The sequence below is a fragment of the Tachysurus vachellii genome, chromosome 21, assembly GCF_030014155.1.
Source record: "Tachysurus vachellii isolate PV-2020 chromosome 21, HZAU_Pvac_v1, whole genome shotgun sequence".
In the NCBI taxonomy this organism is placed as follows: Eukaryota; Metazoa; Chordata; class Actinopteri; order Siluriformes; family Bagridae; genus Tachysurus; species Tachysurus vachellii.
The window spans coordinates 18,890,969-18,907,463 of NC_083480.1; the positions used below are offsets into that span (position 1 = coordinate 18,890,969).

The 16,495-nt window shown below is 44.2% G+C and overlaps 2 long non-coding RNA genes across 2 annotated transcripts; both read left to right on the top strand.

Annotated features, from left to right (window-relative positions):
• On the top strand, nt 1-8,258 carry LOC132837690 (uncharacterized). Its single transcript, XR_009647555.1, has 4 exons — nt 1-48; nt 2,851-3,024; nt 7,197-7,373; nt 7,530-8,258. It is a non-coding gene; the product is annotated as an uncharacterized LOC132837690 (long non-coding RNA).
• On the top strand, nt 327-1,036 carry LOC132837692 (uncharacterized). The gene is made up of 2 exons (XR_009647557.1): nt 327-556; nt 808-1,036. It is a non-coding gene; the product is annotated as an uncharacterized LOC132837692 (long non-coding RNA).
• Nucleotides 8,259-16,495: the final 8,237 nt, after the last annotated feature.

Sequence of the window (16,495 nt, forward strand, 5' to 3'; positions counted from 1 at the left end):
CACGGCTGAAGAGCTGCTCGAACAGTGGTGTTGTGACCGCATAAGGCTGTAAGTCGCTATTAATTCTCATAAATATAAAGCTTAGTAGTTAAAGATGTTCAATAGTAAATTAATTAATTTAGAGATGCAAATATTACTCAAATTAAACGTAAGTGCAAAGTGTTAGCATTAGTTAGCACCGTATGCTAGCGGTCTTTGGTTATGCTAGTTAAGGTAATTTGGATTTTGTGTATACAAGCCATTACCTACAGTAGAACTATGAACATAGTTATGATACACACATGACGATGTTTCCTTCGAATGTTTTAGGCACTAAATACTGTTTGGTTGGCTGTGCTTGAGTGTGTAATTGAATAGAATTCTAAGTGCTGTGTATTCTTTATCTGTTTACAGTTTTACAAAAACAAACAAAAGAGAGAAATATTAATGTTAACGTTAATGGAGAAGATTCATGAAAACTACTGAATGATTAAAAGCCATAAACCAAAATCTCACTTGTTCACTGTCTGCCAACTGGATAGAGAAGTACATGTCTAGTGAGGACAGAACACTTACAGTAGGTTATTATTTTGAGTACCTGATTAAATGTGTTTATTATGGACTTTTCCATATTGCCAGTGTCATTCTTTGTTGTAGTTTATTTCATGCATACAGAGAAAATCTTGAGATTTGTATCTGCTAATGTTCATTTATTCACTGCAATGGATACAATGTTATAATGCAAGTCAATCATATTCATGGTTATTGATCAAGTCAGTGTCATGCCAGTACTGTTCATTGTTAGATATGTTTCTTCCCTTTTTTTAGGTTTCAACTAAAGGAAGGGGATGTAGATCATTGTGATAGATGATCTGTTCAGAAATACAATGTGATTTGTATGTTCTAATGTGCTGCACATTAAACATGTGTTGGGCTTTTTAAAAGGTATTACCACCCCCTGGGGGCGTATGTACTAAAAACACATGTGAGCCATGTTCGTGGGTAATGCGTTGTATGTTGGACAAGAATTCTGTTAATAAAAATATGTTCACTTTGACCACTGACTGTCTCTGTGTAAATTACTGGACAAACAACACTAACTGTAATGTATAAAGGTTTTTTTTGTGAAATACATAAAAGAGAGCGTTACATTAATCTAATCTACTTGGAATGATTGAATGTAGAAAAAGTTTTTCTGTATCTTCTTTACTCCAAATGAAATTTCATGTTGTCTTGATGAGTGACTTCAGAAAAAGACCATAAAACTGTCTAGCACACAAGCATGATGTGAACCAGTTTAGTACTGGTCCTGAGAGACCTACCCAGTGTTCAAGTCTGTGTAGAAGAATCTCCTGGTCTACAGAATCAAAAGCTGTCACTCAGGTCAAGAAGAACAAGAATGGAAATGTGATCAGAACTGGAACTTAGTTACAGATCATTTAAAACCCTGAGCAAATGCTGCACAGCACAGAACATTTGTGTTTAGTGACACTAAAACTCTATAAAAGGTAAATGGGAGTTATTGTGACTTATTAATGTAACAGCAGCTGAAGACCAAAATGTGGAACCAGTTTACAGGAAAGGTGAATTAGGTGTGAATGTGGTGAAGGGAAAGAAAACGGTTGGAAGGAGAGAAAAAGAGATCTACACTGTACCCAGGTGATCATGAACACTGTAATGACGAGTTGGCAAAATCCATGTGAAGAAGTTTTAATGAAGAAAAGATAAGACAAACAATCCAAAAAACAGTAAGCAAAGGCAGGGTCAAAAAACAGGCCAAGTCTGAAATAAGCGTAACAAACAGTCCATGAGGAGAACAAATCACATCCACAAATCTGAAGAAGCAATAATCCAAAGCAAAACGGTCAATAGTGATAAATATGAACATCAGAAACAAAGCTAATTCACACCATATAGAAAAACACTTATTTATTTGATCTGTGTATTGAGGGTATTATGTGATGTGTCTCTGTGTGTGAAGGTTATTAAAAAACACCACCAACAGTTTTACTGTCTCTGTGAAAATACTGAAAGATCTACATCACTTCTCACATCAGAACAAAGTACATTTATTTCCACAGTGTGTAGATCAGTGTACATTACACACACATTTAATAACATACTAATACTCTAGTCATACTAAAGTGTTGTACAGCATTTAAATAAAGATGTCATGACAAACAGAAGTAATTAATAAACCAGCTTTTTTCCTCCAGAAACATCACACTGGTCTATAAATAGCTCTAACATCTCGAAATCTCGTGTGCTCGAAATCTTCTGTCAGCTCAGGTGTTTCCCAAAAAAGAGAATTCCCTGTGTAAATACTCCTACACACACACACACACACACACACACACACACACACACACACTACTCCTATTTACAGCGAGGACAATAAGTTAATTTCTCTGGTGTTATCTGTCCTCCTGGAGCTGCTACCATTTTATAGACCTGTTTATGTTGTTCAATGGGAGCAAAAATATTCCTGAAAATGTTTGTAACACAAACTAAAAGTGTGTACAATGTGCACAGATCTACACACTGAACACACTGTAATGAAGTAGTAAAGGACAGTGTGTAAATGTGTAAATGTTCTCCAGCAGAACTTTCCCCAGAGCTGCTGAACGTGTTTGTTCAGAGTGACCTCTCTGTTATTATCTTCTTTCAGAAAGTTAAATACATCGTCTCATATGAACTGAGACACATGGATCTGTCCAAGAGCAGTCCAAGTTTATACACAGATGTTCATTTTATATTTTTATCCTGATATTAGAACCTTGTGTTCAGGTAGACACTTTATTTCTCACTGATGGAAACACCTCAATTCACTATCAGACAAATAAATCAAAGACTTTATCATTTCTCTTCCAGTCTGCGTCACTGTAATCTGACAGAGGAAAGCTGTAGAGTTCTGTCCTCAGTTCTCATCTGAAACTCCTCCAGTCTGAGAGAACTGGACCTGAGTCACAATAAGCTGCAGGACTCTGGAGTGAAGCTGCTCTCTGATGGACTGAAGAATCCACACTGTACACTGGAGAAACTGAGGTACACACACACACACACACACACACACACACACACTGTCACAATCAGCGCACCTGCCTCACTTCCCGACCAGCAATGGAGAAAATTGTCTCCGGGATGTTAACCGTTTCCGGACTACACATCCCAGCACCCATCGCGAAGTCTAATTGCCTCACCACCTGTTTCCTATCAGCCGGGGCGTATAAATACGAACTTGAACTTGACCTCACCGAGAAGTCTTGATTTGCTTTAGCAGTCAATCTGAGCGTTACCTGTTTGTTTAATTCCGGTTTTTGACTCTGTTTCTATGCCTTGATTCTCTGATTGTTTGCTGCCTGCCCTGACCTCCTGCCGGTTCTTTCGTTTCTGATTTTGCCTGTCCTAGATATCGTCTCTGCTGTGTTTTGACCCTGCCTGTCTGTTTCCCAGTTGTTAATAAATAACGCTGCAGATGGATCACCAGCCATACGACTCGTCATTACAGGAGACTTCGCCACCGAGCGATCTAGAAGCTGTCTTCCAGCTTGCCACCCAGCCCTCCGCCCAAGCGCAGCAGCTCGCCGGGCACCGCCAACAGCTGACGCGACTCCATGTTTGCTCACCGGAGAGCTCACCACGGCGTTACAGGGCCTGCAGGGAACCGCCACGGCGCCGAATCCTCCACCACCGGCGGCTTTCCTTCCAACCACTCCGGTCCCAGCCCCGACCGTCGCCAGCCCTCGGCTTCTCGTTTCCGGAGAAGTTCAACAGAGATCCCGGAAAGTGCCTGGAGTTCCTGATGCAGTGCTCGCTCTTCGTAGCACAGCAACCGGCACTGTACCCGAATGCTCCCAGCCGCATAGTGTTTGTATGCTCCCTCCTCACCGGAAAAGCGCCGGGAGGAGAGGCCCCTGAGATTGCTGTACCGCAAGGGCTTGAACACGGATCTGCAGGCCGAGCTCACCTGCCAGGATGAAGGGAGGAACCATGGACCTCAATCAGAATTCATGGACCTCTCCATACAGATCGACAGCCTAATGCGGACTTGAGCACCTGCGTACGCCTCCCGACCCGAAGCCACATGCGCGCCCCGACCTGTGGACCCCGAACCGATGCAGCTCTACTTCACACGCCTCACATCTGAAGAACAAGCGCGACTTCATGTGTTTCCCCCTTGGCAGTGGAGGAGATAGACGATTGACCGCTCGGTGAAGGCCGCATCACGAGCATCACGGAGGACCTCCCGCTGCATAACGCCGCCCAGAGGCAGAATCTTTCCGCTATCACAGCCAGAAACGGCAGCCATGAATGACTACATCAAGGAGGAGCTCAAGAAGGGGTTCATCCGACCCTCCGTTTCCCCGGCATCCTCCGGCTTCTTCTTTGTCAAAAAAAAGGATGGAGGCCTCCGTCCATGCATTGACTACCGAGCACTGAACGACATAACAGTCAAGTTCCGGTACTCTCGCTCCCTCGTACCATCAGCCTTAGAACAGCTCCGCCAGGCCCGATACTTCACGAAACTGGACCTGCGCTGCGCGTATAATCTCATCCGGATCAGAGAGGGGGACGAATGGAAGACCACCTTCTCGACCCACTCAGGCCACTACGAATATTTAGTCATGCCACTCGGCCTTTCGAATAGCCCAGCGGTGTTCCAGTCATTCATTAACGACGTGTTCCGCGATATGCTAGATCGTTGGGTGATCGTGTACATAGATGACATCTTGATCTACTCCGAGACCATGGGAGAACATCCTGGGATTTGCCAATTCTGGGATTTGCCAATTTCTACCGCCGCTTCATCCGTGGGTTCAGTACGATCGCAGCACCGCTCACGCCCATGACAAAAAAGGCGTCATGGGCCGCTTACCTGGTCCGCTGAGGCTACCACAGCGTTCTGACGCTCATGAAGGAGAACTTCACCTCGGGCCCCTATCCTCCACCACCCTGATCCGGACTGTCCATTCATAGTGGAGGTGAACGTCTCGAATATGGGATTTTGAAGCCGTATAATCCCAACGCCAGGGCCCGGCCAACAAAATTTTCCCATGCGCGTACTTCTCTCGCAAACTATCCCCGACAATGCGTAACTAGGATGTGGGGGACCGCGAGTTACTAGCCATGAAAGCTGCTTTCGAGGAATGGCGACACTGGCTAGAGGCCGCCCAACATCCGTTTACTGTTCTAACCGATCACAGAAATCTGGAATATCTCCGTGCCGCTAAACATATGAACCCATGTCCGGCGAGGTGGGCCATGTTCTTCACCCATTTTCGATTCACGGTGACCTACAGACCAGGAACCAAGAATGCCAAAGCTGATGCCCTGTCCCGAATGTTCCGAGAGATCGGCCTAGACACACCTCCCGAGCCCATCATCTCTGAGACCCACATCCTCGTACTTATACACTGGGATATTATAACGGAAATCACCCAGGCCAACGCGCAAACGCCACCGCCTACAGAGTGTCCACCGTCGAATACCTACGTGCCCGAGAATTTGCGCGCAAGCCTCCTGGAGCTCCTGCACTCCACTCCCAGCTCCGGCCATCTCACCCCAGAACCAGTTTTGGTGGCCATCTCTGTCCACGGACGCACGGGAATTCGTCCGGGGCTGTCTGCACACCTCGAAGTCCTCTCATCAACGACCCGTGGGCTTACTGATGCCCCCTGGTCACACATCGAGCTCGACTTCGTCACTGATCCCCCCGCTCAAACAACTACATGGTTATCCTCACAGTAATCGACCAATTCTCCAAAGCGTGCCATCTATTTCCCCTGCCAAAGCTCCCCATGGCATTCAAAACCACGATGCTCTGTGTAACTTCGTCTTCCGTTTCTACGGTCTGCCCGAAGACATCGTGTCCGAATGGTTTCGCCGAAGCGAGGAGACGTGGAGCACGGCACACCGGCAGCTGCAGAGAGCCATTCACAGACAAAACAAGCAGGCAGACAGACATCGCAGAGAGCATCCCAACTATCAACCCGGTCAGAGGGTCTGGTTGTCGACCCATGACCTCCATCTCCGCCTGCCCTGTTGTAAGCTCAGTCCCAAATACATGGGACCATTCCGGATCACTACGCGAGTTAACCCGGTCTCGTGCCACCTGGCGCTAACTCAGACATACCGCAAAAGCGTTCATGGGTGAAAGCAGGGGATATCCTAGACCCCTCACTCACCACCAACTTCCACCAGCGGCACCCGGACAAGCCTGCTCACTGGTCTTGTGGTTGACCCTGGGGTCGCACGCACCCTCGCATCGGGAGCCACTTGCAGGGGGGGCTCTGTCATCCCTGCTGAAAAATCTAGCATAAACCAGCATCAATTCCATGCTGGTCCAGGCTGGTTTTTTTGGTATAATGCTGGTCAGTGCTGGTACTGTATAGTGCTGGTATAGTGCTCGTATAGCTGGGTGGCCAGCATAATCATGGTGTTATCAAGCAAAACGGGGCTGGTGTAGCTGGTTAACCAGTATGATCTTTCTGGAATGAGCTTTATGGGAACAACCTTTATTTTTGCTTGTGTATGTTTCTATGTAACACATTAATATAAGATTAAAACACAATATATTGGAATATATTAAATATAATTTATATATATATATATATATATATATATATATATATATATATATATATATATATATATATATATATATATATATATTTATTTATTTATTAGTAAAGCGGTAATGTGAAGAGATATTACCCAGCATCAGCGTTGCTATTGTAAGTGCAGCGTTCCTGCACTTTCCAAAAATAAATATCGCAATGTTTTCGACTACATTATATACCTTACAGTGTTTATCGAAATTAGTATAAGTGCACGTGTTCCAGATCATCATGTTTTTGCCACTGTAATTAGGATTTAGTGTTGGGGTAAATAAAAAGCTTCCGCTTCTACACGAGGAATCTGCTGATGTCCTACGACATTGTCTCTGCCATGTTTTGACCCTGCCTGTCTGTTTCCGAGTTGTTAATAAATAAAGCTGCAGATGGATCACCAGACATATGACTCCTCATTACACACACACACAGAGAGTTTTAATAAACACTACAACATCCAGTTCTCCTCTGTGGTAACTGTAATTGTAGTGATCTGATATATTGTCATTGTTGTGTGTGTGAGATGGAGAGTAAATGTACTGTATATAAAGATTTTGTGTAGTTATGTTTTCAATGTTATGTGTGAGAATGTTTTCTTTCTTGCAGGATGCAGGAGTGCAGTATTACAGATGAAGGTTGTGCTGCTCTGGCTTCAGCTCTGAGGTCAAACTCCTCATCACACCTGAGAGAACTGGATCTGAACTGTAATAATCCAAGAGAATCAGGAGTGAAGCTGCTCTCTGATCTACTGAAGGATCCACACTATAAACTGGAGACACTACAGTGAGTTACTGACTTACTGTCTCTTTACTGTATGATACTGTGTAATATTCACTGTGTGCTGTAAAATGTCACATCTAATATGTGTATTTATGCTTCTGGTGTTCATAAGCAATCTGTTTAAATTTGTCTGTAATTTTGTCATGTTGTGTTTTTCAGCATTGAGGATAATAAACTCACCAGGTCTGGTGTATGTGTCCTGACGCAGAACAGAAGTGGACCCAAATGCAGGATAGCTAAAACAAAAGGGATTTATTAACACAAACACAAAACAGGAACACGGACTCGAGACAGGACTAAACAAAACCAAGACCACAGTAGATGCCGCGCTGCACGAGGCAACGCGGCACAGTTAAATACAAAAGACAATGATGACACAATAAGGATCAGGTGTGACGACAGGGAGGAGCAGACAAAGGCGGGGCAGACACGTGACGAGAAACGTAAACAAACACACGTGTCCAGAGTCCGGGCAGAGTCCTTACAGTATGACAGGAGTCTCTCCTCAGACCTTTTTTCCAGGATAAATCAGTTATGGTGGTGAAGCGTTAGAACACGTCCCACATTTCCAGCATTTTGGGAGCTGAATCATTCATATTCAGATGTAGAAGATCCATAACAATAAATGTGACTGATCACATCCTTTTATCCTCTCAGCTACAACTTCACACTTTAACATCTTTTACAATCCAAAGTCAAATCCTTCAGCATCTACACACACCACAGAGATATCATCACATCATCACACTGATTACACAAATACACATCCAGATACAGATGTTTATAGATGTGTGATACAGATGTGTATAGATTATTTTTACCTCTTTCATTGTATCTCAAATGTGTTTCTCCACAGATGATTGGCTCACAGTTGTGATCTTGATTTTCCTTTAAAAGTGTCTTCTTTTCAAACCCTTTTCACCTTTTAAAATCTTTATTAAAATTCCTTTAAAGATTAAAGGAATCTTCTTTTTTGTGTGTAGTTGATTTATTTTTCTATATTTCAATTTCTTCTTTCTTAATTTCCTCATGACATTTTTTTATCTTGTTTGCATCTTGTTTTTATATAATTTAACTTATTTTTTTCATCTTTCCACCATATATTTTGCTTTATTTCTTCATTTTGCACCCTCGAGTTCTTTCTCTACCCTTTTTTATATGTTTGTTCTCTTTGGCCAATTCATTCTCTAAATTTTTAAAATGTACTTTACTTATTTCTCTTTTCTTTCTTTCTTTCTTTCTTTCTTTCTTTCTTTCTTTCTTTCTTTCTCCCATTCTACAATATTTAAACATGTTTAATTAAAAATGCAACATAATCTTCCTCATTCATTTCATTTCCTTTTTCTTTTACTGTAATTTCTCTAATCTTAAAATTATAGTGGTTTTTCTTTAAACTTTCTGTATTTAGAATCCATACACTTTGTCCCCCTACTACATTATTCCAGTCTTACAGTAAAAAATAAAAACTCATGATACTCAAACTTGTTTCCTTATATCTGATTTTGTCTGTAAAGTTTTCTACATTTCTTGTACATAAAATAAAGTCAATCTTTGTCCTGCAAGTTTTTCACTATATCTCTTCTTTTCTTCCTACATTCTCTCTCTCCACACATCTATCAGGTTGTTTTCACTCATTAGATCCTAGGGTTGTAGCTGCCTCTATAAATTACTACGATAGAAAAGAGGTGTTATTTGTGTGATAAGAGCATTTAGCTCAGGAGTTATTGACTCGGGGAAACTCCAGTCTGTGAATATGCGGCCAACTTTACTTAAGTATTCTTCAGCATGACACCAGCTTCTGTTGATGAAGTAAACTCTCCTCCCTGTAAACGCTCGGTGAAGTTGGTATAGGACAGCTGTCGGGGGCAGGGAAAGTTGACGGAATTCAAATAAAAATTTACCAATTACAATGAAGTTTTGTGAGTTAAAAAATGCAATGCAGTTAAAGGGGAAGAAAAGACGAGGGTAAATTATGGACGTTTTAAGCAGCAAAACAAGTGGGTATACCGAGGGTATACGCTAATATTAAGCCATAGAAGTCATTATACGCAAACAGCCTTGGGGAAAAAGTAAGCATACTGCGTATACTAGCGTATGGCCCGGACTACACCACTGGGCGCGATGTGTAACACCGTGAAACTCACGCACGACCTGCACCAGTGAAGAGTGGGAAATCAGTTTCCCCTCTGCAGAGCGAAAGCCACGTGTTTGCCAAATTCAACCGAAATCATGAGCGACCCCAAAAGCATAGCGTGAATCAGTGTAAATTGTTACATCCTTACCCTGAGAGAATACATGCGTGAGTTAAAGCAAAAAGTTCAGCTGCCTGTGCAGACATAAAAGTTAAAGAGTAAGCTTCAACAACAACATCAGGCAGAGCACACACAGAATACCCACACAGAAAGTGACCATCATGTGGCTTTGAACAAGAGCCATCAACAAATAGCGAATCGCCTGTATTTAATGGAGTGAATTCTAAATCAGGGCGAATGCTAGTAAAGTGAATAATTTCAGCACAGCAATCAAGTGGAGTGCCGTGCAGTGTGGCATCCTGAGTTCTAAGTAAACGTGCAAGAGCGTGACCTAACGTATCTAATGAGGAGGTGGCTTTAATTTCTAGATTACTGGTTGAACATAAGATAGTTTCATAACCTGACCTCCTTTGTGCAGTCATGTGTTGAGTCTGTAAGTTCTGAAGGACCTGTTTTAACTGATGTGGTGAATGTAAGATCAGGGGATGAGACAGGACAATTTTCTTAGTATCTTGTACCATCACAGCACAGGCAACTACAGCCTGGAGACATGCAGGTAAGCCCTGGGCAACAGTATCAAGTGTTTTAGACAGGAATGCACATGGTCTCATGCCCCCCCATGCTCCTGGGCCAAGACAGCAGAGGCAGTGCCCTCCTGCTCGAATGCATAGAGATGAAACTCTTTCGCATAGTCTGGGAGCCCCAGAGCAGGAGCGGAACATAGAGCCGTCCACAGAGCCTCATACGAGTCGAGCATTTCAGGAGTCCATGTTAGCAGACGTTGCATTGGGTCCGTGTGGGAGATTGCGGACCAGAGGCATTTGTCCTAGTAAGAACAGTCAGGTATCCATTTGCGGCAGTAGTTTATCAGCCCCAGGAAAGTCATGAGAGCGTGTTTTGTGTCAGGACACTGTGTGTTGAGGATTACCTGTATACAGTCTTGAGAGAGTTTTTTTCTGCTTTGTGAGAATTCAAACCCCAGATACTTCACCGTGGGCAGAAAGAACTGCAACTTGGGTTTTTAAACCTTGAAGCCTTTTGAAGTTAGATGGTGCAGAAGGTGGAGGGAGGCTTGTTCAGAGAGTTTTTAGAGGCTGCGGAGACTAAGAGGTCATCTGCATACTGTAAGACAACAGAACCAGTGGGAAGAACAAGATCACATAATGCATCCCTTACAACGGCAGAAAACACTGCCGGAGAATCAATATACCCTTGTGGTAGGCATGTCCACGTATACTGCCGCCCCCTGTGTGTGAAGGCAAAGAGAGGCTGCTTCTGCTCTTTGACAGGAACACTGAAAAAGTCAGAACATTAGTCAATAACAGAAAAAAAGTATGTTCACATGGAATCGAGGTGAGAATTGAGGCCACATCTGGCACAACAGGTGCCACAGGGATGATGATGTCATTTATTTTCCTCAAGTCTTGTGTGAAGCGCCAGGAACCATCCGGTTTGGGGACCGGATTGACAGGAGTGTTGTATGAACTTACACATGGTTTGACTACTCCCTGTTGTAGAAGAAATTGTAAAACTCCATCCACGCCCTGCAATTTAGCTTCAGACAAAGGATATTGTTTAACAAACATAGGGTCTAAATGTTTTAACTTAGCCGCGTAGGGTGTACACTGCATGAGACCCACGTCATTCATGTGATCAGCCCACAATGAGGGCAGTAGAGTGTCTAATAAGGTAAAGGGTGAGGATGGTGACTTTTGTGTGGTAGAGAGAAAACAGTCGTTAAATGTCATATCAAATAAATGTGACAGTGGAGCAGATTCACTAACAGAAACAACAAGTTTAGAGCCAGAGAAGCTAATACAAACGTGTAGCCTGCTCATGAGATCCCTCCCCAAAATATTAAAAGGACACTCTGACATATAAACAAATCGGTGATGTAAAAAAAATGTAAAAGGCGTTTCTTTTGTGACCCCTTCTATTCCCACAGAGCTAACGGATCCCCCTTAGAGAGGACCCTCATATTGCTTCCCCATTACTGACATTGTAGCTCCTGTATCAAAGAGGAAAGAATATACTGTGCCACTTAGGGCCTTTTTACACCTGGTCACTTCATGTGTTTTCTCTGATCTGATAGCTATCTGATTTGTTAAAACTGTTCCATTTACATTAGGCCACATAAATGCATCTTGGCGAATCGGATATTAATCTGATCTTTCTACTCCCACCTAAAATGCAAATATATTTTACCTCATTTACGGGGTAATTGAAATGGAACATGCTTTGGTGTATGCGGTTGCTACAAAAAACAGCATTTACTGTTTGCTGCATTTTTGCTGGTGGCAGCAGTGCATTTTAAGACCCAACGAGACACCTGGGTGAAAGATCGGAGCCAGCGCTGGTGGGAAAACATATTTGTTTCTGCCGCGATGCACAACTTGCAAGTCACCTGCGAGTGACGTCCTTCCGTTTGGGAGGAGTTTAGCGCTGATGTATGTGGCTTGAACAACCACATGCATTTACACCTGTCCAGTTTCATCTAAAATGCGTCCCAGACCACCTCCTGAAGTGGTTTGAGCGATCAGATTTTTATCCGTCTCAAAACCGTTTCACATAACTCCCTTACACATAACTCAAGAAAAGGCATTTCATTTACCTGATGTGATTCATATGTACAATGTAGCATGGTCGCGGTCGTGCTCTGTGGGTATCCCTATGCGTGATAGGGATTTGCCTGCATCCCGGTGAAAGGGTGGGGTGCAGCCTGAGGTGGTTGGGGAGGCAGTGCTGGAAGGTAGATTTGCGGGAACATCTCCCATCTCTCTAAGTCGTTTCCTACATCCCTTGGCCCAATGCCCATTCCTACCACAATAAAAACAGGCACCGGGGCTTTGGGAGTATGAGTTACTTACTCCCCTTCCCCGGCGATCTCCGGTCGAGTCACCATTGTATACAGTGACTTCAGCCACAGTGAGTCATACTTGATTCCATGGTTCCATGGTACGCACTCTCTCCCCTAGAGTTTTAACTGTCATATTGCTATGATCTGTAAGCTGATATTTAAGAACCTTCTGTACCTCAAATCTACAATTATGCATGAATGCTGTGAGGAACAAAGGATTAGCGATTTCGGTTTAGTTTGAGAATCAAACTTTGGCAGAGATTTTAATTCTTCCATTTTCTTTTTCGAGTTCGCTTTTCGCCCACCACCTGCAGGAGGAACCGTAAGGGGCTGGTGCAATGTGGGTTGGGTGACAGTCGAAGGCGGGGGCCTCAGCGACCCAATCCCCGGACACGGAATCTGGTTCTAGGGACATGGAATGTCACCTCGCTGGGGGGAAGGAGCCTGAGCTGGTGCGGGAGGTTGAGAGATACCGACTGGAGATAGTTGGGCTTGCCTCCACGTACAGCTTGGGCTCTGGAACCCAACTCCTTGAGAGAGGCTGGACTCTTTACTACTCTGGAGTTGCCTGCGGTGAGAGGCGGGGGGCTGGTGTGGGCTTGCTCATAGCCCCCCAGCTCAGCAACCATGTGTTGGAGTTCACCCCAGTGAACGAGAGGGTTGTTTCCCTGCGCCTTCGGGTCGGGGATAGGTCTCTCACTGTTATTTGTGCTTACGGGTCAAATGGCAGTGTAGAGTACCCGACCTTCTTGGCGTCTCTGGAAGGGGTGCTGGAAAGTGCTCCGACCGGGGACTCCATCGTTCTACTGGTGGACTTCAACGCTCACATGGGCAGCGACAGTGACACCTGGATGGGCGTGATTGGGAGGAACGTCGGTGAGGCCATGAAGAAGGACTATCGGTTGGCCTCGAAGAAATTCTGGCAAACCCTCCGGCACCTCAGGAGGGGGAAGCAGTGCCCTGCGCACACTGTTTACAGTGGGAGTGGGAATCTGCTGACTTCGACTGGGGACATCCTCGGACGGTGGAAGGAGTACTTTGAGGTTCTCCTCAACCGAGGGCTCAGTTGTGGACTCGTCAATCCCCCAAGCCGAGGTCACTGAGGTAGTTGAGAAGCTCCTCAGTGGCAAGGCACCAGAGGTGGATGAGATCCGCCCTGAGTACCTCAAGTCTCTAGATGTTGTGGGGCTGTCTTGGTTGACACGCCTCTGCAACGTCGCGTGGCGGCTGGGGACAGTGCCTCTGGACTGGCAGACAGGGGTGGTGGTCCCTCTGTTTAAGAAGGGGGACCGGAGGGTTTGTTCCAACTACAGGGGGATCACACTCCTCAGCCTCCCCGGAAAAGTCTATGCCAGAGTACTGGAGAGGAGAATTCGGCTGATAGTCGAACCTCGGATTCAGGAGGAACAATGCGGGTTTCGTCCCGGTCGTGGAACACTGGACCATCTCTATACCCTCACCAGGTTGCTGGAGGGTTCATGGGAGTTTGCCCAACCAGTCCACATGTGCTTTGTGGATCTGGAGAAGGAATTCAACTGTGTCCCTCGTGGTGACCTGTGGGGGGTGCTCTGAGAGTATGGGGTCCGGGGCCCTCTGTTAAGGGCTCTCCAGTCCCTCTATGACCGGAGCAGGAGTTTGGTTCGCATTGCCAGCAGTAAGTCAGACTTGTTCCCGGTGCATGTTGGACTCCGGCAGGGCTGCCCTTTGTCACCGGTCCTGTTCATTGTCTATATGGACAGGATTTCTAGGCGCAGTCGGGGGCAGGAGGGAGTCCGGTTTGGGAACCACAGGATTTCGTCTCTGCTTTTTGCTTGTTGGCTTCCTCAAATTAGGACCTTCAGCGTGCACTGGGATGGTTTGCAGCCGAGTGTGAAGCGGCGGGGATGAGAATCAGCACCTCCAAGTCCAAGGCCATGGTTCTCAACCGGAAAAGGGTGGCTTGCCCCCTTCAGGTTGGTGGAGAGCTCCTGCCTCAAGTGGAGGAGTTTAAGTATCTTGGGGTCTTGTTCACGAGTGAGGGAAGGATGGAGCGGGAGATCAACAGGCAGATCGGTGTATCTTCTGCATTGATGCGGTCAATATACCGGTCTGTTGTGGTGAAGAAAGAGCTGAGCCGCAAGGCGAAGCTCTCTATTTACCAGTCGATCTACGTTCCTACCCTAGTGTTTTCTGTAGTGTGGGTTGTATCATTTTTATAATAAAGAAATCTTCTACACTGATGATACTATTCCATATTCCTGATAACCAGTACAATAAAGATTAAAGTCTCGGCTCAATCCTCATAGCAGTGTTTAACAATATACAGATGCAGCAGCTCAGAATTGCTGTTTGACTACTCATGATCACTGTGTGATCACTGTGTGATTCTGCCAGACATCCACCAGGAGTGCTACAATGGTCTTGTTCCCCCACTCTGATGTAGTTAATGAGTAGCTGCCTTATTCACGCCCCCTACGCGCGTCTGTTGCAATGACGCATTGATCCACCAGGTGGCACAGTGATCAGTGTAACAGCTGCTGGCATTAACCAATGAAACGTCTCAGCAGAGCGACAGAAAGAACAATTCACTTCAATATCATGTGGGAGCAGTGAATACTTTGGGCCAATTGGTACATCTACAGTACAATGTCGCTGGTATTCCGGAGAAATCAGGAGAGAACGTGAAGCAGATGGTCATCGACCTCTTTAGCCAGGTCTCCCCAAGCATCGCTGCTGACCTGCACTGCGGAGTTGACATCAAACATCGGCTAGGGCCGATTTTCTGCTGCGGAAAAATCCTCCCGTCATATAATAGTCCTGTTTTCATCACGTTCCCAGTGAGACAAAGTCTGGAAAGATGCCAAAACCTCCGACGTTCTCAGGGAGAAGAAGATTAAGGTAATCGAGGACCTTTTGCAAAAAGTCAAGGATGCAAGGGCTCTTCTGTGGCCGACGGTGGACAAGGCGAGAAGAGAAGGAAAGCGGGCTGGCTTTCACGGTCCCTTCACTGTTATTGAGGGTAAAAGACTGACAGCTAAAGATGTGGTCAACAGGTCTAATGTTTCTTAGTGCACTAGTAAAGTTTCTTCATGATCTTTTTTCCTCCAGGGATTAGTGTGCGTTCTGCATGGGATTTGTGTTACATTATTAGTAATTTTTTTAATAAAAAAAAAAAGAATGGATGCCTAAAGCTAAATCTTTGTTTTATTATCTTAATGGTATTAAGCATATTTATTTCTTATCAATAGTTAGCTTTATATAGGTGCATTTCTTTCTCTTTATTGAAAGGCTACCATGTGTATATATAAATTTTTTTACTTTGAGCACTGAATTGGTTACTACTTGAATACAGAAAGTTTAGTCTTTATTTTCTGAACTAAAATCTGAGCACTTTAGTACCTGGTGAGCATTTATTTTTTTTGTGGGTGTTTTTTAAGAACCATTTGAGAAAGGTGAGTTGAACAGGTGTACTCTTTAGTTCACTCAGTTACTTAGTTGTAATTGTTTGTTTGTTTTTTCTTTCCTTGCATTGTTCGTTGTTCATGTCATTGTCATTAATATATTTTAACATTAAAATATCAGATTCAGATAGTTTGGGCCACTTTCATTTATTAGTGATTTCACTTAACCAACAAACAGTAATTCTGGGAAATATATATGGGTACAATACTTCTTTAGATAATAACATTTTCTTTGACAATTTAGATGAGAAACTTACATATTGGTCGAATAAATTCTCTAATGCACTTTTTATATTAGGAGGAGACTTTAATGTATCAATTAATAATTCTTTGGATAGGTATCCACCAAAAAGGACAGCATGCATTAGCCCTGCATTGCTAGGACTAATAACAACCCGGGAAAAAATAGGGTATTGTATTGTGTGTTCTTGTGTCTGATGTCTGTGTGCAGTTTGATTCCAGGCCAGAGTTTCCAGCCTGCCCTAGCCTGCCGTGAATCTGCCCCATGTTGATGACATCATCACTAATGGACTATATAAAGAGGAAGTTATTGTGGTTTTGTGATTGTTCTGGTAT